The sequence below is a fragment of the Sminthopsis crassicaudata genome, chromosome 3 (assembly GCF_048593235.1).
Source record: "Sminthopsis crassicaudata isolate SCR6 chromosome 3, ASM4859323v1, whole genome shotgun sequence".
Taxonomy (NCBI): domain Eukaryota; kingdom Metazoa; phylum Chordata; class Mammalia; order Dasyuromorphia; family Dasyuridae; genus Sminthopsis; species Sminthopsis crassicaudata.
Genome location: NC_133619.1, coordinates 88,851,007 through 88,878,902, shown reverse-complemented (window position 1 = coordinate 88,878,902; position 27,896 = coordinate 88,851,007). Strand labels below are relative to the sequence as shown.

At 34.3% G+C, this 27,896-nt stretch overlaps 1 protein-coding gene across 5 annotated transcripts in view; it reads right to left on the bottom strand.

Annotated features, from left to right (window-relative positions):
* The window catches only part of ELF1 (E74 like ETS transcription factor 1), a 110,163-nt gene that overhangs the window by 59,313 nt on the left and 22,954 nt on the right, over positions 1-27,896 (bottom strand). For 2 of the 5 annotated variants that reach the window (XM_074299197.1, XM_074299198.1), the window contains exon 1: positions 18,252-18,384. The exons of 2 other annotated variants lie outside the window; for them this stretch is intronic. The gene's annotated coding sequence lies outside the window, so the exon portion shown is untranslated. Of the gene's footprint in view, positions 1-12,595; positions 12,693-18,251; positions 18,385-27,896 lie in introns of those variants that run through there. One more of the 5 variants, XM_074299201.1, reaches the window with a different exon arrangement.

The window sequence follows — 27,896 nt, the reverse complement described above, 5'->3', positions numbered from 1 at the left end:
AGGTGATAGGAAACAGTACAATATGAGGTAAATCTGCAAAGGTCAGTACAAAAAAAAAGTAGCTATTCTGTGCCCCCCCAAAAAACAAACAAACAAACACCACTTTAACCCAATTTGAAATTCACTCAATTTGAAAATTATCCTCAAGATTATCCTGGAGATAATCCCCAGGAAAAAAAGAGAAAACAACTCTCCTTGTACTGTCCCTTTTATTCAGGATTTACCAAGAGCCAGGCACTATGCTAAGCACTGGGATACAAAGTACAGTAAAAAGCACTCTGCTCTCAAGAGCTCACAATCTAGTAAGAAAAAAAGTAACCTCTGTACAAATATATCCATAATATTAGAAATAATTTCTAATTACAACATTACATAAAACATTAAGGTTAAGGAAAATGGAGAAAGGTTTCTTTCCGAGGTTGGACTTTAGATGAGATTTAAATGAATTTAAATACAGGAGAAGGGGGAGTGAAAATCCAGAATTAACAATAATGCAGCCAGTCAGTGTCTCTCAGAGAACACTTAAAGCAGAAAGATAGAAGAAGACTAGAAAGGTAGGAAAGGACAAGGTTAGAAAGGGCTTTAAAAAACAAACAGGTTTTATATTTGATCCAATATTTATTGAAGAACAAGGTGACATGGTCAGACCTGAGCTGAACTGTAAGGGGAAGGAACCTGAAGCAGGAAGACTGGTCGGAATAATCACAGGCCTGCATAAGGTGATGGTGGTATGAATAGGAGGGATGTTCAGAAGGAAAAAACAACAGGGCGTGGCAACAGAGAAGACAGAGAGACAGGAGTCAAGGGTGACTAGAAGACAGACAGTAATGGCCAACTGAGAAAGGGGGAAGGATTTAAGGAGAAAGATAAAGGAGTTCTGTTTTGGACATAACAAGTTTAATATGCCAATGAGTTATCAAATTTGAAATGTCTAATAGCCAATTAGAGATCACACAGATCTCAAAGTCACCTGCAAAGAGATAACATAGTTCAAGAAACTTTAGAAACAATAAAAAAGATGATTAAAATTTCCTAATGTTCTGAAAAACAAAAAATTAGATTTAAAACATGAAACATAATCTATACTTCTATTAAGGACCACCTAATATAAGGTGAGACTTTTTAAAATATAGGGTTGATAAACATTTTTTATCCATTAAAAAAAACACTAACCTAACAATGACATAAAACAATTTAATTCCAAAAAAACAAAATTACTCTCTTACCTATCTTAATTTTTAGTTTTTCTAATTAGATTTCCCTCTTCTGTGGTTTTTTAATTATCAGATCCTGGCATGTTGGAAGAGCTGGAAAAGGATGTAATGATCATCTAGTCCAACCTGGAGGCCAAATGAACATGATTCTCTGAATTCAAGGCTGTGTTCTTTACACTATATACCATGTTCTCTCCAGCAGTGTCTCCACTGAGATCCTAATTACTTTAGAACAGGAGCCAAAATGATACCTAATAAACTCTTGGCAAGTGCCTAACAATAGTTTTAGAAATGAATTTAAAAGTACCTCAAATGAATATACAACTTTTAAAGCGTATTTTATATTAAACATAATCAGAAGATAAAAGAACATTTTCCATTTGTTAACATTAGATTTGCTCCTTTAAAGTAAGGTCAAAATGTGTTTAGTATAAAATAAAAATATAAAACATCAAATTTTGTTCTATGAAACAATTTGCTTGTTCAAATTTCTTCATTATAGAGGAGGGAATAAATGAGTTAGAGATTTAAGAGCTTATTTATGTACAGGTCTATGATGGGCATTAAGGTAGATTTCCTTGACTGAGGTGGCATGTGTCAATTTTTTCATGAGACACTATCCTATATACAACAAAGTGCAATTTCTGATTCTGAAATGAAGAACATTCATGCAGGATCCCATATACCCTCCTGCAGAATAACCAAGTTATTCAATTAGGAAAAAAAACAAACACAGAAATGACCAACTATGATAGACTTAGCCCTTCTCAGCAAGACAATGATCCATCCAATAAGGATGGAAAATGCCATCTACATCCAGAGAAAGAATAGTTTGAATGCAGATCAAAGCACATTATTATCACATTTTTCTCTTTCACATGACTAATATTACAATTTTTAAATTACATATATAAAGATACACACACAACATATCGAATTGCTTCTTGTTTGGGGGGACAGGGGAAGCAAAAGAAAGACAAAAAAAAAAGTTGAGATCAAAATCTTATAAAAACGAATGTTATATAATAATGCATAATGTTTATACTATCACTATAACAATGTAAAAAAGAAAAACAACAAAACTGAATGTTGTGATATTATAATAATCAAGTATGACTGCAAAGGAGATATGAGAGGGTTTTCCTCTTTTTCGAAGCAAGAGGGACCTATGGATATGGAACACTACACATTCAGCATCAGAATTTTTTAACATGTGATTACGTATGCTGAACTTTCCTCCCCCCTCCTTTTTGAAGATAACACTGAAAATATTAAATGAGATAAAAACAAAATATCATTTTTTAATATTTCAAGCAATTAATAAAAAGAATAAATATTAAAACAATTCTGAGTAAAAATGACAATGGGGGAAGGGCATAAAAGGACAGACTGCTATCAATTAGGTCTTTTTCCTCAAAAATTACTAACTGTATAACCTTTAGTCCAGGTACACCATTATTAGGCAAACAGCTCAAATCAAAGACAGAAAGAAAAGATTGATGAACAAAAAATTTATAACTTAATTCTTTGTTGTGGAAAAAGAATGGAAACAAAAGATAACAGTCCATTGGGGAAAATTCTGAAAAATTTAGTGTTTGAAAATGGGGTGTAACATTAATAAGTTATAAGAAATGACAGTTAATGATAAAAACAACAAAAGTACTAATTCAGAAAAGTCTAATAAGACTTATATAAACAGATGCAGAGCATAAAGGGCAGAACCAGGAGAATAATTTCCATAATGACCACAAAATAGTAGCTAAAAAGTCAAGAACACCTTTTCTTGCTGAAGCCAAGTCCTTAAGGCCATAAAGTTGAAGAGGGTTTTCTCACCTGGGTTAATATACATCTCCCACAGCAAAGAAACTTCTGAAAGAGCTAAGAACTCCAATCAATACAATGACCAATAATTAGAATTCTGATAATGAAGCATGTTTGCCACCCTGTTGACAGTGGGATGATGGACTAGTAGCAGTACAGGCATAACTCAGACATAACTGCTGTATAATGATGAATATTGAGAGGAATGAGATAATGATGAATATTGGAGGAGATGTGGGAAATCTGGGGCACTCAATCATTCTTGGTGGAACTGTGAACAGATCCAAGCATTCTGGAAAGCAATTTGAAACTATGTCCAAAGGGCTATCACACTGTGCTATCACACTTTGATCCAGCAATGTTTCTACTGGGCCTATATCCCAAAGAAATCTTAAAGGAGGAAAAGGGACCCACATGTGCAAAAAATGTTTGTGGCAGCCCTTTTCGTAGTGGCAAGAAACTGGAAATTGAGTGGCTGTCCATCAGTTGAAGAATGGCTGAATAAGTTCTGGTATATGAATGTTATGGAATATTATTTTTCTGTAAGAAATGACTAAAAGGATGAACACAGAGAGGCGTGGAAAGACTTCCATGTACTGATGCTAAGTGAAATGAGCAGAACCAGGAAATCATTATACACAGCAAAAACTAAGATTATATACAATGATCAATTTTGATGGATGTGGTTCTTCAACAATGAGATAATTCAAGCCAGTTCCATTGGTCTTACGATGAAGAAAGCCATCTGCACCCAGAGAGAGGACTATGGGAAATGAAGATGGTTCACAACATAGTATTTTCACTCTTTTTATTGTTGTTTGCTTATATTTTGCTTTCTTTCTATTTTTTTCTTGTTTCTTGTGCACCAAGATAAGTGTATAAATATGTATGCATATTTCGAATTTAACATATACTTCTATCATGTTTAATAAACTTCAGAAAATGGCTTTAATTCCCTTACCACATAAATGCAAATAACTTTTCTTAATCTGGTAATCTACATTAAGGCTGTTTAGAGAGTATCAACACAAATGACAAGCTTCCAGGCCAAAGCCAACCTGAACTTTAACCCTTGCTCTCCATACTCAAATGGATCTCAGCAATGAGGAGTCCTCCCATGGGTACATGGTTGCCCTTTGGGTGCAACTCTTGGTTGGGTTTTCCCATATGTTCCCCAGAGAAAAAGAGTTCCTGCACAATATGCTCTCTTGCTCCTCACATGATACCAATAGTACATATTAGTCCATTGCCTTTCCTTTTCCCTTATCACATGACCAGCCGCATCTTTTTGCTCATATATTTTCTTGATAATAGTCTGTTATTTAAAGTTTCTTATATGTTAAAAATCCTGGTCAAATCTGCCATGGTTTCCTTCAACTCAATACTAATTTTTAATTATTATGAAATTGCAGTAATCCATTAATTGTAGCTACAGAATACTATTTTTAATAGTATTTCCATGTAATTCTATTCCCAATAGAATACTGGCATTAAAAAGAGCTTTTCTGGGGGCAGGTCGGTGGCTCAGGGGATAGAGCACCAGCCCTCAAGTCAGGAGGGCCCGAGTTCAAATGTGGCCTCAGACACATTTCCTTTCCCCTGAGACACACTGGAGTGGTTAAGGAGCTCTGTAGCTTCTCAAGCAGTCAGACTACTTCCTTCTGCCTTTTAATTCTAAGTTCAGTTCACTATATACAGCTCTACTTTCTATCCAAAAGTAAACATACAAATAACAATGAAAAAAACTCATAAACTCTTGAAAAATGGGAATTCAACATTTTTCATTTGTGGTTTTCTCATGACAAATGAACATTTGCCAGACTATAATGAAATTTAATTTGTCCCCCCCAACCTAGAACTGTATAATTCAGCTTTGCTCCACTTCAATAGCCTCAGTTGCTTCTGCTTCTTATTGGAGGATGAAGAAGGAAGCCAAACAAAAACCAAGACCTCCTTCCAACCTCCCCTCAAAGAGGGCCCAACAGTGCAGCCATTTCCCCCTTTGCAAGAGCTCAACATCATCTTCATCTTGCTCCCCTCTTAGGCAGCTTGCTGACCCTCTTCCCCCGATCCCAAGGACCCAGCACATTAATGCCAGAAAACATGCAGCTCTAGTCCCAGTGAGTTCAAAATTCTAGAGCTCAATGGCTCCATCAGCTTTATTAGCCTTCTTGTTCAATCCATTTTATCACAGTAAGATTTTTCACTAATTCAAAAGGTTTTTTTAAGCTCTAATATGTCTTTTTTTTTTTTGTCTTATTCTCCATCTCCCTCCTTAACCCCATATTAAAGTACACCACAGATTTAATCAGTTCTTCCTCTGGAGATGCATAGGATCCAACATATGAAATTAATAATTTCCCCTCTGGCATTTTAAAGATTCTTCACAAAAACAAGCAACAAAAGCTTTTTAGAAGGTGAGACTGAAAAACTTGTTTCCCTTACAGAAATTCAAGGAGAACAACAAATAACTGTGCATCTGTGCTTCTGTTACTCCAATAGTGGTTTAACTGACAGGAAGCCAAAAAGAAGGCAGAGCACACAAATGTCAAGCATTTCCGGCCTCTCTACTACATCTTTGGATCTCCTGCATCATAGTCTATTGGTTTATGTGAGAGTCAGAAAATGTCACAGACAGATTAATTAATTTAAGACAAAAATATTTCCATGCTGGAAACTAAATTTCAATATGCAAAGAAATATTTGGCTCTTATTTTAACATTAATTTTCTATTACATGCAGAAAAACTTTAAAAAACACAATCACAAAATCAAGTTAAGTGTTCAGCTCTTAAAACCTTGTTTTCAATAAATGTAGATATTTCTATAATATGGATGCCTATAAAGAACCTCTTCCCATTAGTCAAAAGGTGATTATGTCAAAGGTTAAAAATTTTCTCTTCAAATTGAGTCCTAACAAGATTATTTGGTCTTGCCTCTTTAGTTTAGGGGCTATTTTTATAAAGACTCTCTTGAAATTCACGAGCCAATAAGGATTCCCAAATATCCTCCACTCAAATGAATTTCACTCAGAAATTTACTCAATTTAATCTATGTTCAAAACGTAAAACCACAAATTAAATAGTATCTTTTCTTTCTACCTCCCTCTTCCTTCCCCATCTCTCTGTTAATCACATGAATTCTAGGAATGATTTACAACTTATTATGGTCTTTTATTTAACTGTAACCATTTTTTCCCTTCATATATCAAATTCCCCATCCTCAGCCAAATTTAATAAAGTTTCTTTGTCCCTATGCCACTTATTTACTAAACCCTGAGTGTAAAAGTATGCCCAGTACCGGCTAGAAGATATCATAAATATTAATAATTAAATGGCTTGAAATTGCTAACTTTTGTCATAAAACAGTCTATTGAAATGATGCTTAAAATGTAAATAGAAATCTGTGCTATATTAATTGAAATGCATAGTCAATCTACCTTCTATTCAGAGAATGTTAGTTTTCTGCTTATTTGGCAGAGTATGGAAACTAGGGGGCTTTTTGAACAGTGACCTTCATTACTAAAAATGGTAAGAAAAATATCAGAAAATGTACAAATATGTTTAGAAGAATTGCACTTGTTTAACCTATTAGATAATTTACTGGCTAGGGGAAGTGAGTGGGGAGAAGTAAGAGAAAAATTTGGAAGAGTTTTGTAAGAGTTAATGTTGAAAATTATCTGCATATATTTTGAAAAATAAGCTATTTTTTAAAAAAGAAATTTTTTTTCTAGCAATCATGTGAATAATTAGCCAAATGTGGAAACAAGCAGCATTTAATGTTCCAGTAGGAGAACAATAAGCATGATGCTTCTTTCCTATCAAACTCAGTCAAATCTCAGTCTAATAAGATATGCAGAATAATTTTTCATTATATAAGCTGGATTTTGATTTATTGATTAAGTTTTGCTGAAATTTTTCCCCTTTCTCTTTACTCTTACATGACAAGTAAGGAGCATTTAAAATTTTGGGGGGTCATGATCTCTAGTGAGCTCTATGACCCTTTCTTAAGTCTAAAATAATTTATTAAGTGCTTGCTGCATCCCACATTCTGCTAAGTGCTGGATGCTCTTTCTGGGAACACGGTTTATAAATGCATAAAATAAAAATTACAACAGAGAGCAATTATATTGAAACAGTTATCAAAATATTTTAAAAAGTTAGCCTCTGTCAGAAAAGCTGGCTCTCCGGGAAACGGGAAGGTAGGCATATAGGACAAATTATAGGCATTATAAAAAGAAAAGCAATCAATAAGAAAAAATTATTTAAAGAAATTAAAGTTAGCCAAATGTTTCTGGCAAAGTAGTGGCCATTTCATGACCAGTTTTCTGCCTCCTTTCTCAACTTCCCTTTCTTCAGTTTCACATTTAACTAAAAGTTTATAAGTAGCCACACCAAGAAGCAGCTTCACATTCTTCAAGAAATAACTAAATAAATCAGCAAAGATTTTCTTAATACAATACATGCCTAATTGTTTGATCCAACATTATTACTTTAAAGATATCCTTAAATAGCTGACTAGTCTATTTGCACAGAGAGTTACACTACCATACCTCAATATGTTACTTCATACAGCCCCATAATAATTAGTCAAATTAACTTGTTTTCCCTCCAATTAAATCAATTTGTACCAAATCAAATCCATGCAAAGGTCTGTAAACTTCATTGTTTCAACTTTGGCATGTTACTTTTCCCAACAATTAAGATTTCATCTTTCCTTTTAATAGCTAAAAATAGTGATTTTCTTGCACTTCTTCAGACTTTGTATAAAGGTTACCCAATAAATTGCAAGGGAAAATCATTTTTCTTGGCCTACAGTTTTTTAACTAACTTTTAATTTTGATTATTCTGAGTCAGAAAACTGTTGTTTTTCAGTGCTCAAAATATAATCAATAGAAATCCTTAAGGTCTGCTTTTAATTTACAAGAAAATAGGACAAATGAATAAGGCAACCAATTAAATGCCTATCTTTTGAGATATGTATTTAGAAATGCATTCAATCAATATATAAAAATGTCAGAATTAATGAATATTTACAAGACAAAGCAAATTAGGAATTTTGATTTAAATTTCATCCTATGAAGGTTAAAGGTCATGAAGATTACTGAATTCACTGGGAAAAATCAAAAAAGCAAAACATAACTGCAAATCTAATCCTCTTTTAAGAAAATGATCAATATAAATGTACTTACTGGCTTTCCAAACTATTTACTCAGATGCTCCAAAAGCAGGAAAAAGGAAAAACAAAAACAAAAATAAAACAAAAATCTCTTATATCAAAGTGACTTAATATGCCACACACTTGTACTTACACACTAATCAGATATGAAAAGGACCTTAGAGATTGTGTAGGTTCAGCCTCTTTCAAGCCACCAATCTTGAAACCAAAAGGGACTTGCTTAAAGTTACCAAAAAGAGAAAAAAACAGACACAAAATAGAGTCTAGAACCTAGTACTTCAGTCTCTTAGGTATTTCCCTCTCCTAAGGAAGATGATACAAACTCCTATCCTCCCAGCCTCAATCTTGCTATCATATGAGATGTCAATCACCTGAACCTATACAGTAATTAAAAACACCACTAGTGCATATGCAACATAAGGTACTATACATCCATGACAGTACAACAGACAATATAAAGTATCAAATTTCAAAACTGTTTATTGAAAGGAATATTATAAACTTTAAAATAGGAAAGTTTTACCAAATAAGATGGCTATAAGGATAAAATGTCAAGATGCTTCAGCAAATAACAGACCTTTGAAAATTACAAAGTACACACACACACACACACACACACACACACACACACACACACACACACACACACACTTCCTAACCTTTCATGGTGTCTCCCATGATGTCTTTTCATACAAGTACTTGGTAAAAAAAAAAATTGAAAATAACCTTAGAATGAAAATTATTTTCCCTACCAAAAAAACCCTAAATTTAGCAGATATAACAGATACATTGGCACACAAAGAATAAACCTAAGAATGTACTGCCAAACTCTTTACTGAGTGTTGATAATAAAGCATCTGCTAAGAAAACTAAAATCCTATAACTTTACCCAAAAACAAAAAAGCCAACAAAGGCTACTCTCCCCTTTCTCCTCAACTTCAAGTCTACATTTGAACAAATGAACGAAACTGGCCTTTTTTTCCCCCAATATACTGACAGTTTTTGTTTTACTTTTTTAATACTGACAATTACTCAAATTAAAAAAAATATTACTGGTTTTGATAACTGAGGGCTCACTACTGAAATGTGACTAGCTCATTTTGAAATATGTCAGGCACTAACCTGAACTAAGAATAAATAAACTGTTTCTCTCTAATTGAGACAAATGTAAAAACTAACAATTGCATTGCTCCCAAACCAGGAAAAAAAAGTGTAAAATGTACGCATCAATCTATTTTAAAAACACAACCACCCCAAGTTGCCAATATCTTGGCCAAAAAGTCTTTTTGTTTTAAGTTTACTGTTAAGATGGTGGAGTAGACTTCCTGATCTTCTTAGAAGAAGGTAGTACTAATGGATCTAGAAACGTGGAATAGATTGGGTCTGAATTTTTGAAGGAAATCCAAATGAGAACACAGACATAGCCAAGTACAAGCCCAAGGCTTTTTTTTTTTTCTTTTAAGATTTGTTGTAAGATTATACCACGATCATTTCTGATGATCATTTCAACAATGAAGTGATTCAGACCAGTTCTAATGGTCTTATGATGAAAATAACCACTGGCACCAGGAGAGAGGATTGTAAGAACTGAGTGTGGATCACAACATAGTATTTTCACTCTTTCTGTTGTTTGCTTGCATTGTGTTTTCTTTCTCATTTTTTTTTCTCCTTTTTTGATCTGATTTTTCTTGTGCAGCATAATTATGGAAATATGTGTGGAAAAATTGCACATGTTTAATATATATTGGATCTTGTTGTCTAGGGGAAAGGTAAGTGAAAGGGGGGAAGAAAAAAATTTGAAACACAAGGTTTTGCAGGAGTGAACGTTGAAAACTATGCATGTTTAAAAAAAAAACTTTAAAGAACAAACAAACAAAAAAGATTTGTTGGTATTGTTCAGTCTTTTCAGTCTCTTCTAGACCCTATTTGGGGGTCTAGATACTAGAATGATTTATTTCCTTCTCTGACTTAGTTTACAGATGAGGAAACTGAGACAAAAAGGGGTAAGTGACTTGCTTAGGATTACAAAAATATTAAGTATCTGAGGCCAAATTTGAACTAAGACTTTTCTGATTCTAGGCCCAACACTCTGCCCAGTGGATAGTTGCTCTTTTTAAGGATGGGTATAATGTTTCTGGCAGCCCTCTTTGTAGTGGCCAGAAACTGGAAATTGAGTGGATGCCCATCAATTAGAGAATGGCTGAATATGTGGTATGTGGATATTAGAAATATTATTTTCTGTAAGAAATGACCAGCAGGATGATTTCAGAAAGGCCTGGAGAGACTTACATGAACCGATGCTCAGTGAAATGAGCAGGACTAAGAGATCGTTATATACAACAATACTATATGATGATCAATTCTGATGGACCAAATCAGTTCCAATAGAGCAGTAATGAACTGAACCAGCTACACCCAGGGAAAGAACTCTGGGAGATGACTATGAACCACTACATAGAATTCCCAGTCCCTCTATTTTTGTCTGCCTACATTTTTTATTTCCTTCACAGGCTAATGGTACACTGTTTCAAGTATGATTCTTTTTGTACAGCAAAATATATTGTATTTAACATATTTAACATGTATTAATTAGTCAGTCTGCCATCTGGGGGTAGGGCTGGGAGGAAGAAGGGGAAAAGTTGGAACAAAAGATTTTGCAATTGTCAATGCTGAAAAATTACCTATGCATAAAATTTTTGTAAAAATCAAATTAATTAAATTTTTTAAAAGAAAAAAAAAAGGTATTCAAAATTCAAGTTGTCTTAATAGCCTAATCAAAAGTATAGAAAACAAGAAACAGGTTTCTGCAGACCATGGTTTAGTTTAAAGAAAAAAACAAAAAACAAAAAAAACCCATCACCACCCTTTCCCCCCCAAAAGACAACAAAGTTAAAATAAAAAAGAATATTGGACAAGAAAAGTCAAGAGTCCTGAAGTCTAACCCTAATTCTACTACTGATAGATTAACTCAATTAATTCCTTAATACTTTCGTTTCCTCATCAGTAAATGAAGGGCATGATATCTCCAAAATCCCTCAAGATTATTTTTTTTTAACTGCCATTAAGCAACCCCTTTAAAACAGAATCACTAAGAACAGCAAACATCCTTATATATTTGTTAAGGGAGTCAGCTAGGGAACTTCTGATGGGGAAAAAACCCTATGCAGGTTCTAAAAGGCCTAGTTAAATTTTTAATTTGGCCTAATTTACCTCAAATCAGTTGACTTTAAGTCAACTATTTTTCAATTACTAAAAGATTAAACTGAAAATGTTACTCCTCCAAGACCCTTGGATCAGAAATATGGAGCCTAGAAGGAATACCTCAGAAGCCCAACCCCTTAATTTTACAAGTAAGGAACATGATATTCAGGGACACTTACTGCCCAAGGTCATACAAGCAATGGCAAAAATAGTATTTGAACCCAAATCTCTAACTACAGAGGTAAAGCGCAGAACAGCTCCTTTCTGTATAGCTTCCCAAGGCCCATAGATCCACAATCCTTCCTTACCTGCCCACCACGTGCCACCTATGCCTAGAATGTTTCAGCCCAAGTCTGCCTTCTGCAGGAGGCCTTTCTCACACAGGACCATCTCTGGTGTGCCCATTAGAAAGGCATTTTTATTTCTTTGCATTCTCCACCCTTGGCAGAGTGCCAGGCTAGCTCAAATGCATAAAGCTTATGAATGGAGGAGTGTCTGTTGAGTCATTTCTTTCATTAAACAATTCTTTCTGCAGGGAGACCCATTGAGGAGGAGGCTTTTCTCTCAAGCAGTTTACAATCCATTGATTGCTGCAGGAAGGGACCCAGAAATAATTTTAACCCAAGACAACAAGAGATGGTAGGGATATGATAGCAGGTATCAAGAACAGGGAACTTACTCCAGATGTATACTGTCCAAGTGAAAAAGAAAGAAGGCAGAACATTTAAAAAAAAAAAAAAAAAAGTTGGGTCAGATGCAGAAAGTATAGCATGTGAGGGGCACTAGCACCCTAACTGACCTGGCTTCTCCAGCCCACCAACCCTTAGCATTACTGTTGAGACCACTTCCAATCAAAAAACCTTTAGCCATTCCACTACTGGTCTACTTCACTATAAATTCCTGACTGGAAGATTTAAGAGCGCTCTACAGTGTTCCCACATATGGAGCTAAGAGACTTAATTTTAAAATAGATGCTATTAAAATCAAACCATTAATTCCCAAAGTACTGAAAAATGCTGTAAATTTTAAAACATGTGCTTTGATATACTGGAAAGTTTATCATTAAATACATTACCTAACCACAAATAAACAGGTATACCAAATGAAACTCAGGAATTCTTTTAAGATCAAAATTAAAATCATTTAATAAGCCCCATAGAAAAACAATCTTCTAAAACTTACATGAACTGAGTGATGAAGCGTGAAGTAAAACAGAATCAATAAAATAACATTAAAATTATGCCAAATCCTGTGCAATTGCAATTGACCAATCTTGACCCTGAAAAGAGATAAGAAAGAAAATATACTTCCCTTCTTTGGAGAAATATGCAATTTTAGGTACAGAATATTATATACCCTGTCACACCTAGTCATATCACTTGATTTCACTTAGTTGTTTTTATGTGTTCTAAGGGAAACTTCTTGGAGAGAGGGGTTTATCTGGAAATAAGTGTTGTAAAAACAAAGTCACAAATAACCACCCCCTTTTTTAAAAAGCAGAAGAGAAACAGGATTTTCTAAATTTGCTTAGAATTTGGGGAGCTAGGCCTGAGGCAGTTAGGTAGCACAGTACATACAGTGCCAGATCTAATTAATGGGAGGAAAATGAGTTCAAATCCATTTTCAGACACTGGCTTTGTGGTCTTGAGCATAAATCACTAATCTCTTTGTCTGTTTCCTTAACTTTCCAGAGTGACAATAATAGCACCTATCCTTCCCAAGAAAACTTCAAAGATCAAAAGAGATAAAATTGGTAAAGCACTCAGCACAGTTCCTGGCACCTAATAGAGGCTATACACATGCATATTCGCTTTCTTACTCCTGCCCTCCCTTCTGATCATCCTCTTGCACTTGTTCCCAGATGGAATTTTCATCTCATCATCTTCTTTGGCATATTACAGCCAAGGGACATAAGAAAATAGTTATTATCCAATAAGGATAATAAGCCTAATGAAATTTTTAATCAATTCAACAATTAATTAGATCTGGGACTATATAATCACCTATATTATGTTGAGTCTATACAAATTTTAAAAGTAAACATTTCAGATCTTTGTATTACCTGTAGATCTCACTTAAGAATAAGTACCAACTATATGGAAAATCATTTGGTCCAAATTAACAAACAGGAAAAAAAGTACTAGATGGGGAAAGACCTGAGCTCTAGTTTCAGATCTATTATTTATCAGATCATTTCACTCCTCTGAGTTTCAGTTTCTTCCTACTAGAAAAAAAGGGTACTAAAATAAATAAGCTTCAAGTTCTGGTCCAAGTTCTAAAATTCAAGAATTCTAATGATAGCAAAAATACAAAAAGATTGAAAGATTGAAAATTAATTACCAGAATATACTTTGAATATACAATTATTATGCCAGGGCATGTGACAGTGATATCACTACAATGGGCCCAGGGCACTTTGGGCAGGAAAATATCTTTACTAGTCAGCTCAGAAGGCTAATCACAACTAAACTAGATCAAACTTATCAGACAGGTCTTTTAAGAAAAAAAAAAAAAAAAAAGAGAGAGAGAGAGAGAGAAAACATGAAACCAACAAGCAGCAAGCTGTGACCAGCAAATTCTCTTATTTTTCCAAAAGACTACATCCAGGAATCATGACTTCAATTCAGAATCTTTTCTCCTTTTCCCATCCATTAACAAAAGTAGTATAAACTTCATGGGTTTCTATTGAGGGAAACAACAAGGAATCTTAGTGATTGGGAAAAAAAAACAGTATTGATTTAATAACCAAAATCTAAAAATAGATCTATAATAGAATAGACTTTAAATGGATTCTGCCAATTCGGGGAAAGACTGCTCTTGTAATAAACAATTCCCCTTCCCCCCCCACCCAAATCAATCAATTCCATTGGACTTGGATAAATGAAAAACAGAAGTAGTTCAGAGACACAGTCCCTACCTCTGGATCAGCCCCAGATTCTTGGACAGTCAAGGACCGATTATTCCAAACAGACAGAAACAAGTGATATTGGCTTTCTAGCAATGCAGGGTGTTGGCTCTCTTCCCATTTCCCATTAAGTAAGGGCACCGTGTTCAGCATGGCTGTAGAAAAGATATAGAACCAGCGAAGCATGCCAGATGTCCCAAACTATAAGAGCCAAGAACCAGCATGAAAGCTCTACAGATCATATCAGGGCATCAGCTGGGCCAGGAAAGTTCCCCTCTCCCATTTGAGGGCAAAAAGATGATGTACATTAAAAAGGGTTTCTGTCCCCAGCCCCTAAGGAGTGCTTCAGGGCAGAATGGGAAATATTTAGTCATGCAAAATCCACAGACCTAAAAAGGGAAAACTTCTCAGCTAGGTGGTGTAGGAAACCAGGCCAGGACCCCCCTCCAACCCTCTCCAGAATCAGAAAAAATCTGACCTCAGATAATTTACTGTGTGACCCAGATCAAGCCACTTAATCTTATATGCCTCAATTTCCTCATCTGTAAAATGAGCTGGATATGGAAAATAGCAAACTAATCCACTAGCATGAAGGCAAGTCATCTTTGTCCTCCTCATATAATGACCATGAAATCCCTAATTCTATGGTGCTAAATCACTCATGCTATCTGAGATTCCGCTACCTTATGCCTGAAATAAAAAGAGTGGGATAAAATCAAGAATTTGGGACCTGGGGTGCCAGATCTTGTTTTGATCGATCTATTTGAAGAGAACAGTTTTTTCTTTGTATTATGTGTTTTTGTTTTTGTTTTTAATGTGAAAATATTCTAAGAAGGGTCCTACAGACTTCACCAAACTGTCAGAAGAAACACACTCAATCTGTGTCTCACTCATTTTAGGTCTTTTTCGGTCCTAAAATTCTATCCACAGCACAATACAGAGTACTTACTCTGGGTCAGGGGCCCTACTTTCAAAACCTATCTTTGCCATTTTGGGCAAGTTTTAGAACTTCTCCCTAGCCTCAGATAGTAAAATGAAGAGGTCCCCTGAGGTCTCTAGCAGTTTGTGGATCTATGGTCCCAGGATTCTTCCAATTATACTCAGATGCTAAGTTGCTCATCAGGGTGAGAAAAGGGTTTTAGGATGTTATCTCTGATTGCCCTTTGAAATGCTAAACTAATTCAATCCTTTTTGAGGGCTCTTTATCCTAAACTTACAGAAGTTTAGTTTACCAAGGTATGGAGAGTATGGATTAGAGCAAGGAGACCAGGAGGGGAGTTTCTGAGGTTCACTAGCCTCTGACCTCAGGCATAAGGAAGCCAAAAGCAATACAATAAACAAAGTACAGCAAAGGGCAGTACACAGTAGCCAAGAATTAGATGTATTTAGGCCTGAAATGATGGCCATCATGGCATAGATCAGGCCTTCTTAAAACTTTTTGCCTGAGAAATTTTTGTGCTACCAGGGCATTTAGGTACAGAAAATAGGTATGCAAATCAAACATTTATTGATAATAAATCATAATTTCATAATCCCTATATTCAGTTATGACACCCCATATGGGATGCCAAACCACAAAGACCGATTGCAGTCTCTAACTTAAAAAAGCACTGGGTATACAAAAGCAAAGAGCCCCTGCCTTCAAGGAGCATACATTCTAAAAGAGGAGACAACATGTACATTAATAGGCACACGTAAGATACAGACCAAGTATTTGGAAGGTAATTCAGAGAAGGTTCTCAGGGCCACGGTAGCAGCCCCGGGCTTTCCTATAGAAGAATCAGAGCCATCGCTTGAGTGGGGTTTCTAATAAGTAGACATGAAAAGACTCCAGATGTGGGGCTCAATGAATGCTAAGTTTTGGAGATCTGAGTCCTCTATTCATAATGATGAGTTGCAAGTAGACCAATATTGTAGAGTACATGCATGAATAAGGCTGGAAAGTTAGGAAAAGAGAAAAATTTTAAAGGAAAGAAAAGACTTTGCACCCTTCACAGGGACAAAGTTTGGAAGTGGGGCAGGTTTGGAAGGAAGAATTCTATTTTAAACACATATTTGAGAAACCTATGAGACACTCACTTTCAAATGTCTACTAGGCAGTTTATGGTGCAGGATTAAAACTACAGCTAGTGATACAAATCTGGAAATCATTTGCATCAAGATAAAAAAAATGAACTAAATTCATAATATAATCACTAAGATAACCAAGAAAAGGGAAGAGTGTCCAGGACTGTGAGCTGAGGACGCCCACACATTTAGTTGGCATAAAGTGGATTAAGTTCTAGTAAAGGAGACCAAGAAGTGGTTAGGTAGGAGAAAACCCAAAAAGGAAAGAAGATCCTCAAGAATGTCATATGGAGTAGAAGTCAAGAAAAACTGAGGATATTAGACTTGGAAATTATCGGTCTGATTTCTACATTTATATATAACAGCATGCTATACACTCCTATCTAAAATATTACATATTTTGCTTGTGTTATTTACAAACACATTTTCCTCCCTTAAAAATTGAAAAAAACAAAACAAAACAAAACAAAACAAAAAACACAGCAAATCTAGTTTATTCCCTACACGTGGCCCTTCACTGACTTTTTTCCCCTTATCAGTTGATGGACCTCAAGAGAAAGAGCTCACCAGCTAGGTACAGAGAGAAAACAAAGTATTTGCTTCCTCAGTGGTTATACTGATGGTGTAAAATATGAGAAGGAACAAGTTGCTACTCACAAGTTAACAGACATGCTGGATGACTTTCTTATAAAAAACACAATGCTGAGACCTACTAACACTAACATTCCTTTTAAAAGAGTAAAGAACAATAGTTGTATGCATTTATAGATTTCCTTTCAGTTGAAGAATTCTCAGCAACAGCAAAGTAGGTAAGTAAATACTGTCACAATCAAACGTCACTTAGAAATGTCTGTAAATTATGATTTTATAATTATAATTAGCTTACTCTAGTTTTGTACTTTTTTTCTCAAGATTTCTTTTCAATGGCATTTTAAAATTTCAATAAAGATTTCTCAACATACAAAAAATCTCTACAATCAACTTATTTTCCTCTTTTCACATGTGAAAATTAACAAATTTTAATAACTTATTACATTGCTAGCATATTTGACTCTTCCTGTTGATGAAAAACAAATTGAGATTTATAATCACAAACACTATCAACACAGAATAAGTCAACTAAATAACAAAACCAACCATTTCCAACAATGAATAATCTTATTTTAGCTTTTTTTTCCTTTAAAGAAAGATCTCCAAAAAATTAGTCTCACTCAGACCTGACATGAAAATATTACCATATTTCTCAGAAAACAACTGCTTGAAAATTAAAATTTTTAAAAATGATTGGTACAAATACATAAGGAAATTTTTTAGCTAAATCTAAAGTATACTTAAGTCAGTCATATCAGAGATAGTTGATCAACTAGTTAGTTGTCTCCATACTCCGGGCCATAAGTTAAAAATCAGAAGATACCTGTTATAAAAATATATTACTACTTGTATATTAAGATCTCCAATACTTAAAGAATTCACTTACTTAAAAAAAAAAAACAGAAAAATTAAGAAATTTATCATATGAAATAGAATGATTTGGTTTCACATCAAAAACGAGCCCCCAAAATCTCCTCTTCTTTTAATTTAATGATTCTTTTCTCAAGTCATATTGACAATGTTTTCCATAATATAAAATTCCCAAAGTACTTTACCAAGAAAGCCTCAAACCCACCAGAAATAGCATTCTTTGTTTTTTCCCAGATAGTTAAGTACAATCAAGCATGTGACTAACTGGATATATTACCAGAGAGAGAGAGAAGGGGGTGAGGGGTAAAGAGTGCACTCAGCCATGTTCTTCGACAGGTAAAGCCTCTCTCAGAGCAGACACTATTGTGGCAGCAACCACTAAAGGTAAAACCAAAATACAGTTACCTTAAGTAAGTCTCATCCCTCTTGATTTGATCCCAGGGGCTAGATGATAAAAGAAATCCAGCAGTTTGGTGCTGTTAAAATGGCTCCTGTAGATTGGGGAAGTGGTGTCTGTGCCTCAGCTTATGAGTCATACATGAAACTAAGTGTTTCTAAGGGAGGCACGCCCATGTTGCTGTGGGCCCAATTACTTTGCTAGGTCAAACATGCAAATCTGCAGGTAAAGGTTGGGGGAGGGGAGAAAGGGAAAGAGATAGGGGTTGAGAACAAGAGCTACTCTTCAAAAAAAAAAAAAAAAATGTCGCCAAAAAAAAGTGGTCTAACTCATTAAAAACTGGAACATAAATTAATTGAAGTGAAAATTAATTATGGCATTTAAAAACTTCTCTTCAGATTTCAATTTTTTTTTTCCTGTTACTCTTCATACGCAGTACCACATAAACGTTAAAGCTTACAAAGTACAATAAGGGGAGAAAATCTTTTTCCTCTAATATAATCAACCAGTAAAACCACTCTAGCTACTGATTAACTCTTATATGAAAAAGGTATATTGTCATTTGCTAAACTATCCAGATTGCATAGCATTATCAGATGCAGATTTTAAAAGTAGTGTACAAAGTTCAGTGGGGGGGGGGGGGATAATTCTGAATATATTTTAAATGTAATATTACATTTGTAGTGAAATGATAAGTTTTTATTAAATTGTAGCTGCATTTAGCCAACTCATCAATATCATAATAGCATATAAACCCACCATTTCTAAAATATATATAAAGAGAATATATTAAAGGCATATGCTCAGGGAAGCTTTATTCCTACCGTTTTTCCAATTCCCTTAAGAGAGCTTTCTAGAAAGTTGTGATCTTGAAAAATAAAAAAATCTTCCCGAGTTTCTATTTCCTCCTGTGTTAAAAGGAGGGGGAGGCTAGACTAGCTGAGATCCAAGATACCTTCCAGTTGTGTAAGATGAATGATGGATGGATCCTATGATCTTTCCTTCCTTAAACATTCCTCATACTTTGTATTTCTCTTTTGCACCCGTTATTCTACCTTAAATCTACAAATCTAGACATTGATGTTTACATACCATAACCCTTCCTATAGAATGTAAATGAAAAATATGCTGGTTTTTAACCTTTAGGGCCTAGCACAGTCACTCTTACATATGCTAATTATTCAGCTAAAAGATGCTGAAGTCTCAGGTGTCACCAATTCCAACCCCTTTTTTTCCAGATGAGGAAACTGAGCTACCACCTACCACCAGTGAAATAAATAAGTGTTCTATTTTGTCTTAAGTATTGCTTATTTTTTGTTGTAATGTCATTTGTGCTTTTATTTATTCTAATTCAGTATCAGTCAAGAAATGAGCCAGAAGAAATAAGGTTTTGTTTTTCAAATGAAAAGCAGACATAAATTGGTTACTTTTTCATGAACACTGACTTTTGTCTAATTTCACACCTGGAAAACAAAGACGGTTGAGGCAGACAGCCTCAAATAAGGGAGAGAAGGCCTGTCTCCATCTGAGGAAGAAAAACCTCAGCCTAAGACCCATTTCACACAAACACCGGCTGTGTCCAGGACAGGCAAAAAGTAAAAAAACTTTTCAGTACCCCAAATCAGTTCCTCAAAACTGTAAATTACAGAGCAGCTGTAGATCTGCATTTGGAAGAGAAAAATACAAAACCAAAGGTTCTAATCAGGCAAAAAAAAATACAAATATTTACCCAAACATCAATTATCTGGCAAGTTTCCACAATCCAGAGCACAAATGCCAACACCTTCAAAATATTAAAAAAAAAAAAAACAAAAAACCCACCTCTGAGCAACCAAAATAAATGTCAGTCCCTGAACAGAAGTTCTACTTCATGTATTTTAATGAGATTGTTCCAATACTCAGTTTAGTAACTTTTACTAGTAATAATCCTAAAGTGTGATTAGCTAGTTCCCAGCTCACCATAAGTGAAATGCAACCAAGTAAAAGAAATAAGAGATAAGAACTAATATTTGGAGAAAGGCACTGAAAAGAACAAATACATACTAGCAGAAAGAAAACAGAAAATTCATAGAAACAAGGCAACAAAAAGCAGTTTGATAGGACCATGCATTTAGGTTCAAATAAGTCCAACATGTTAGTAACCCACAATCATTTCCAATAATAAAACAGCAACTCTTTACCATTTTTTTTTTACATTTAATTTTCATTTAATTTTATTTTTTTAATGACATGTAAAAAACTTTAAGGCTTTAAAAGGAACTTTCCTCACATTTCATAGAGGGAAAAACTAAGGCTGTATGAAGCACAGTCAAATAATATAACTGCATTCATATTAAAGCAAGAAGCAATACTTGATTCACAGTCATAAGCTTTCCATTAAAAGGGTTAAAATATTTAATTTCTAATGCTTAAAAGGGGGGGAGAAACTATTGGCTAATAACATTCTTATAATTAGAAATTACTATTTGTGGATACTACTCCTTAACGATGAAATAAGGTGACTTAAGAACTCACTTGTAAAAGAATATAAATCATTTGTCTGGCACAGACACAATTAAAATATAAATAAAATACTTTTAATTCTACATGCTCTTTGTTTGTTCAAGTCAACATATAGAACTACACAATAAAAAAAAAAAAAAAAAAAAAAAAAAAAGCTTAAAAAAGTAACCAGGAGCCAAGATGTTCTAAAAAGAAGATTACTTACTAATGTAGTAAATTGGATGAATACAATGTAGAATGATTTTCACCATATACATTTAATTGTTACAACAGAATACCTACAAAGGGACTCTGATTAAAAAGCAGTGGGTCAAATGTCATCTAGTTAAGTCAAAATAAAATAAAAACATTGACAATTATCTTTAAAATTTGATACTACCAAGTAAAGATAGAAAATTATAGTTTCAGTCAGACCAAGGTGGCAGATGACCTCTTGCTTGCTTGCTTGCTTCCTTCCTCTTATTTCTTAAAGACACTCTACAGCTCAAGGAATGAAAAGGCAGAACTTCAGAAAAACATTGAAATAATTCATAAACCAATGGGTTAGTTTCAGAGTGATGAAAGTGAACACAAAACAAACAAAAATTTCTTAAACACATGCAAATATTTTTTCTATAAATCTAAGGATCTATTAGGATTCTTTTCAAGTAGGATTTGCTTTGAAATATATTTAGTTAATATGGTTTTAAAAAAATAGTAATAATAACCTGGCACTTTCTAAGTAAGGAAGTTCCAAGGAATAATGAACAAATCAATTGAATGGAGCATTAGCAATAGGATCTTAGGTCCTTTTCTTTAGTTCCATTCTTTGCATCTACAAAAAGAATTATATATTTTTGCACAAGATACAGATATTTTTGGACATTAATTGGAGTTTGTTTTGCTTAGGTCTAATGCCTCCCATAATCTATCCTTCTAATTCTTTCATTTCCCTACACTTTCCTTCATATTTTGAATGAACTTTATTGTACCCATCTACATGTGTGAAATCTGAACAGACCAGTCAGGTAAGTTCAGGTGTTCAGTCATTCTAGCTACTTATTCTCCTTCCTTCTATATGTACATGTCTAATCCATATATAAATGCTTAATTGTGTACCCGCTTTATTGTGATAACTTCCTCTAACTCTTCCTTTCCTTTTCTTTCTACCTCCTGAAATATACTTACTTCTCTTCCTTGAGAATTTTCCTCCTTTCAATTTTTTAAAGTCATCAAGATATAGAATCCATTCCTAGACATCCTGTTTAATTAGACTCCCTCTATAACCCCAATGATGATAGAGTTCACTGGAAATACATCAATCATCTCCCCACATTTCAAATTAAAGCATTTTATCTTAGTTCTTTTATGGTTATTCATTTATGTGTCTAGTATTTCAAATTCAAAGATTCTTCCCCTGTTCTGGTCTTTTCATCAAATATACTTGAAAGTTCTCTTTCATTAAAAATCCATTTATTCTACCTATTGGATCATACTCAGTTTTTCTTGGTAGGTTATTCTTCAGTGTATCCTTTATCTTCTGGAATAGTATATTCCAAGCTCTCTGCTCCTAAGGAGTGGTGACTGCTAAATCCTAAGCAATACTCACTGTGGCTATTCAGGAGTGGAAATTTTTTTCTGGCTATTTGCAGAATTTTTTCCTTTGACATGGTAGCTCTGGATTTTGGCTGTAATGTTACTGAGTTTATTATAATAAATCCTTATATATTATAGGTGATGACTGGTGGATTCTATTTCCACTTTTTCTTCTGGTTCTAAAAATTTTGGCCAGTTTTAAGATTTCCTAAAATATGATATCTGCACTCTTTTTGTTTATGGCTTTCAAGTGGTACAGTAATTATTAATTTTCCTCCTTGATCTGATTTTCAAGTCAACTGGATTTGCTATAATCTCTTATTTTCTTCTATATTTTTTAATTTTTTAATTTAAAATTTTTTCTGTTGTCTTTTGGATTCAACACTTCTATTTAGTTCAAGCTGATTTTCAAGGAGTTTTATTGCTTAAACAAAGTTTTACCCTTTACATGGCAAGCTATTAATTCCCTGTCCAATTCTTTCTTCCATTTTTTTTATTCCCAAGTTGATCTGTACCATTTACTAATTTCCAAAGTGTAAGTTGTCCAGAATATCCTAAGAAAATTGTCCAGAATCTCCTAAGAAAAGCAGGAACCATTAACTGGCCTTACTCAAAGGCAAAGTAATTGTTTGTGATTTAAGAGAAAGACTCATGTGATAGCAACTTTCTAAGATAATTCATTAATATGCCTCTAAAAATACAAGTTTCAGGTCTGGAAGATAATAGCCTAATGCCAGCTAATGAAGGTTTGACTTTTATCATAATCTTCCCCATAAAACCCTGATCCTTTCAAGATAACAAGATGGAATCCTACAATGGAAAGACTAGTAGAAATTAAAAGACTCTAGTCCTAACTCTTCCATTACTTCATGTTAGACAAGTATTTCTAAATCACTCTGGAATCAAAAAATAAGATTTAAGGTTTTGAAATGGACACAAAGCAAGAGTAGAAACAGGAGATTTGGAACAAAATGTAATAAATTAATATTTCATATAAATTATATTTTGATATAGGCTTACTTAGGATCCCTCTGAGTTTTAGTGTGTCACATCAAATCAGAAATGTATTCAAAGGGCAGTAGCCAAATGAGGTGCTGGTAAGTAAATGCTGAACCCAACTCCATACGGTTCTACTAGGACTGGTTGGAACTGAGAAGACTTGTTTAGTTGAAGAATCTTTGGACCTAAATGCTTAGTCTAACAGCACTGTAACATGGAGAGGACTGATTTTGCCCATCATGGAGAAGTCCGGCTTGCTTCAATGCCCAGAAATCTAGCAGCTAGTGGAAGGCTCAATACACCAGAATCCCATGGGAATTGTGGTTGGATGAGAATCCAGAATCATAAACCTTTTAAAAAGAAGAGATGGAAAAGAGGAGGAGGAGGAAAACAAAAGTAAGCAGTGAGGGAGCTCTGAGGAAAAAGGGATTCTGAAAGGTTTTTGAACTGCCAGAGGCAGAGAAATGAGGTAGCTTGAATGCCATAGCACACAGTCTAAGAACAGATATCCATGACCGACAATATACTTTGGCAGAGGAAAACATCGAGGGTGGCATCTCAGAAGATTGTCTCCACATGAGCACCAGGCCCAGAATCTGAGCTTGGTGTGCTTCACCTATTACCAAGTCAAAGCCCACATGCTGGGAAGAGTCAGGGAAAACTGACATATCTCGCTCACCCTTCTGCAAGATTTATCTGAGTATTACTTTCCAAATCCAGTATTCCAGAAGTGTGGAACTGGATCCACTGGTACCTAGGACACCTAGGAATGCCTTTGATGCCTGCCTGATTACTTCTCCCTTATTGTGACATTGTTTTATGTCTTAAATGTTTTGGTAATGGATTTTTAGGACTCTTGTATAGCTTCTGAATAATGATTATCAGAGTGTGAGATGAATAAACCCAACATTATGCAATTATACAACAAACCTGGCTAAAGTAGCAAGAGTTTTCTGAGTCAGAATTCAAAGGGTGATTCCATAGGAACTGTTACAGTAACAAAATCATTAACTAAATTATTTAATATTCCGTTGATTAGTTAGAGATTTTTAAGTGACAGAAAAATGTTAATAATTCTAATTAAATTTAACCTCCAAATAACCCTACTTAAACCCCAGTTTGGATGTCTTCTTGAAATCCTCCAAATTTAGAATAAAATTGTCCGCTAGGTCTAGCCTATCTCTAGTTACTCAAGATGGCTTATAAGTGTCTATTCTAACATATGGTAACTAGAGATATAATCTATCTTAAGACAATTATAAGCCAAACTGCCATTGAAGTGATTTCAGAAAACACATTAACTACTGTCAGAAACAATTGTTGGATCAATTGATCTTGCTCAACTGATTTGCTTTTGTTAAAATAAACCAGGAGTGTGATAGTCAAAAATAACTATTAAGTAAAAACAAGACATCTGAAAATAAAATTTAAAAATTCAGAAGTTTATTCTACTCATTATTTATCTCCCACACAGGCAATTTAGTAAACAGGATGCTGGACTTGGCCAAAAGGGAAAAAAAAAAAAAAAAAAAAAAAGAAAAGAAAAGATCTGAGCTCAACTTCAAATAGTTACTAATCATAATTATTTCACCTAATCTCAGTCTCCAGTTTTTCATAAACTAGAGATAATAATCACAACCTGATAGGGTCATTATTAAAATGGTTTTCAAAACATCAAGTCTTACAATATTACTATCTCTAAAACATATCACTACATGTTCTAATCACATTAGTGAGGCTAAGAACTCCACAACAAGCAATACACAAAAGACCAAAAAATAAAAGTGATTACAAAGAATGGTAAAGAAAATAGTATCCTTAAGTTTAGTTCAATAGTTTCCAAGTATGCCTTGCTCTAATAAAAATGTACATAGAGAGCATGGATACATGAAGAACCATAATTGTTCTCAACTTATAGAGAATCTTCCTATTATTTATTGTTTTGATATTAATGTGCCCAAGAGAAATAATGTGATCTAGATATAAATGGATTTTGAGTCAAAGGTTAGAACTTACCTCAGTTCTTTCTTACTTCATACGGTTCCAGTGCCCTATCCACTGATTTAACCTAAAATCTATATTTAAATGAAGCAATTCTTGGAAATTCAATACAAAACAGAAAATGTATCTATCAATAAGCATTTATCTATTAAGAATATGTGCTATTTTATGGCATGTGGCTAAAAACATCTCCTAGGTGATGCATATATTATAAAATTAATGCAACCCCCTACCATTTTATATTTCCCTTTATTTCTTATTCCCCATTCCCTCTAAAACTGTTCTTTTTTTTCCACTATATCATCCTCCAATCATTCCATCTATCTCACCAACTTCATTTTCCTCTCTTAAGAGTCTTAAGGGCTTTGTAGACCAATTTAATGCTATACATTTCTCTATTCCTGAATCCTACCCCCCCCCATCGCCTACCCTAATGCTGCTCTGGATTTTAGTTTGTCACCCTTCAAATCCCAGCTCTGGGTTATAGCCACCATCTACCTCAACCACTCCTATTTAAATGTTCTTCCCAGTTGAACAAAGTTATGTAACTAGGCTAGCTTAATCCACTACAAATTCATATTACCTAATCTTAACTGGACCCTCTTTGTAACAAAATAATCTTTGTGTTCCTTTGATTCTCTCCCACCCCACTATTCAATGTGGCAATTTCAAACTTTCCCTAGTCTAGAAACTTCCCTAGCTGAGGGCTCCCCCCACTTCATAGCTGACTTAAGTCCCATATTTTACTAAAAATAAATGTGAAACATTGCATATGACTCTGGATTTTTCTTATGTACTGATCATTTACAGAGCATTTTTTCTCTTCCTCTTTCTAAAAAAATAAAAGAAAAAGATATTCCATATTGTATGGGAAGGCTCTCTGAGAAGAGAGGAAACTGTAGGTGATAGAACAAAAGATAATAAGAAATGCATTTTTAAAATAATGAATATAAATTCAGAGAAATGTGGATAATTTTATATAAATTGATAAAGAACAAAGGCAGAATCAATAAAGGTAAAATCCACAATAACAATACTGTAAATGAAAAACAAGGGGAGAAAAAAAAAATCAAGAAATAGAAAGCTAGTTCCCACCAACATGGCATTGGCACTAAAAGCATAGCTCCAGCAAAATCCTGAGTATCTCTTTCCCTCCCTCTACCCAACAGTAATTAAGTCTTGTTAGTTTTGTATGGAAACCTTTCTCCCTTCTCTTCTCAGACGTAACCACTAGCCAGGAGCACATCCTTATCACATCATGCCTGGACTACAGCAATTGACTTTCCTGACTTCTCCCCTCTCCAAAGCATCTTTCATATAACTACTAAATATTTTTCCTATTGCAATTAATGTTACTTAATTAATGTTACTTTTTTTTAAAAGATTTTATTTTTTATTAAGGCTTTTTATTTTATTTTCAAAATACATGTAAAAGATAATTTAACATTTACCCATGCAAAACTTATGTTCCAAATTTTTTCCTCTCTCCCTTCTCCTATCCCTCTCCCTGAGAGGGCAAGTAATCCAATATATGCTAAACATGTGCAATTCTTCTATACATATTTCCACAATTTTGCTGCAGTTAACTTCTTTTAATCAATAAACCCTAGTAACTCCCAATTGTCTTCAGGATTAAATATTTCCGTTTGTCATTTAAAGTCCTTCACAAGGTATCCCCACCCTACCTTTCCATCTTCTAGCACATTAGTCCCTTCATTCAAACTGCAGTCCAGCCAAACTAGCAATTCTGGCAGTTCTTTGAACAAAAAGCTTCCATTACAGTCTGTGTTTTTTGTACTGCCTATCACCCATGTTTGGAGTATTATCCTTCCCATTGGCCTCATTGATAAACAGTGAGTTCTGGATAGGAGGATGGTCAAGTATCAACAACCTCCCACTCACTGCAGTTGTAACCATATCTGGAGATCAGCTATTGTCCCTTCTAAGAAGGGAAGTTTATTCTATATAGGTCAGCACAGGAGATTTCCCAATTCTGGTTATTGACTGTTGGCAATTTATTGCAAAATGGTATGTTTAGAGTGAGGGATTCCATGTGTACCATGTTTTCCTCAAAATAACTATACTTTAGATTTTTTTAAATTTGATTTTATTTTTTCAATTCTGAATTCTGTTCCTTTCAATTTCCCTAAATCTCCTCCCAATGAAAAAGCAAAAATACAAAAACCAAAAAACTCCCAACCTACTACAAACATGTATAGTTTAGCAAAACAAATTCTCACATTAGTCATGTCTTTTAAAAAGCCCACTTTTTAAAAAAAGCTTTTATTTTCAAAACATATGCATATAATTAAAACAACTCTGGCTAAGATGACAGGAAAACATAATGATAAATGTTGGAAGGCATGTGGGAAAATTGGGACATTAATGTATTGTTGGTGTAGTTGTGAAATGATCCAACTATTCTGGAGAGCAATTCTGAACTATTCTCAAAGGGCTATCAAACTATACATACCCTTTGACCCAACAGTGTTTTTACTGGGCCTGTATCCCAAAAAGATCTTAAAGGAGGTAAAAGGACCCACATATGCAAAAAAGTTTGTAGCAGCTCTTTTTGT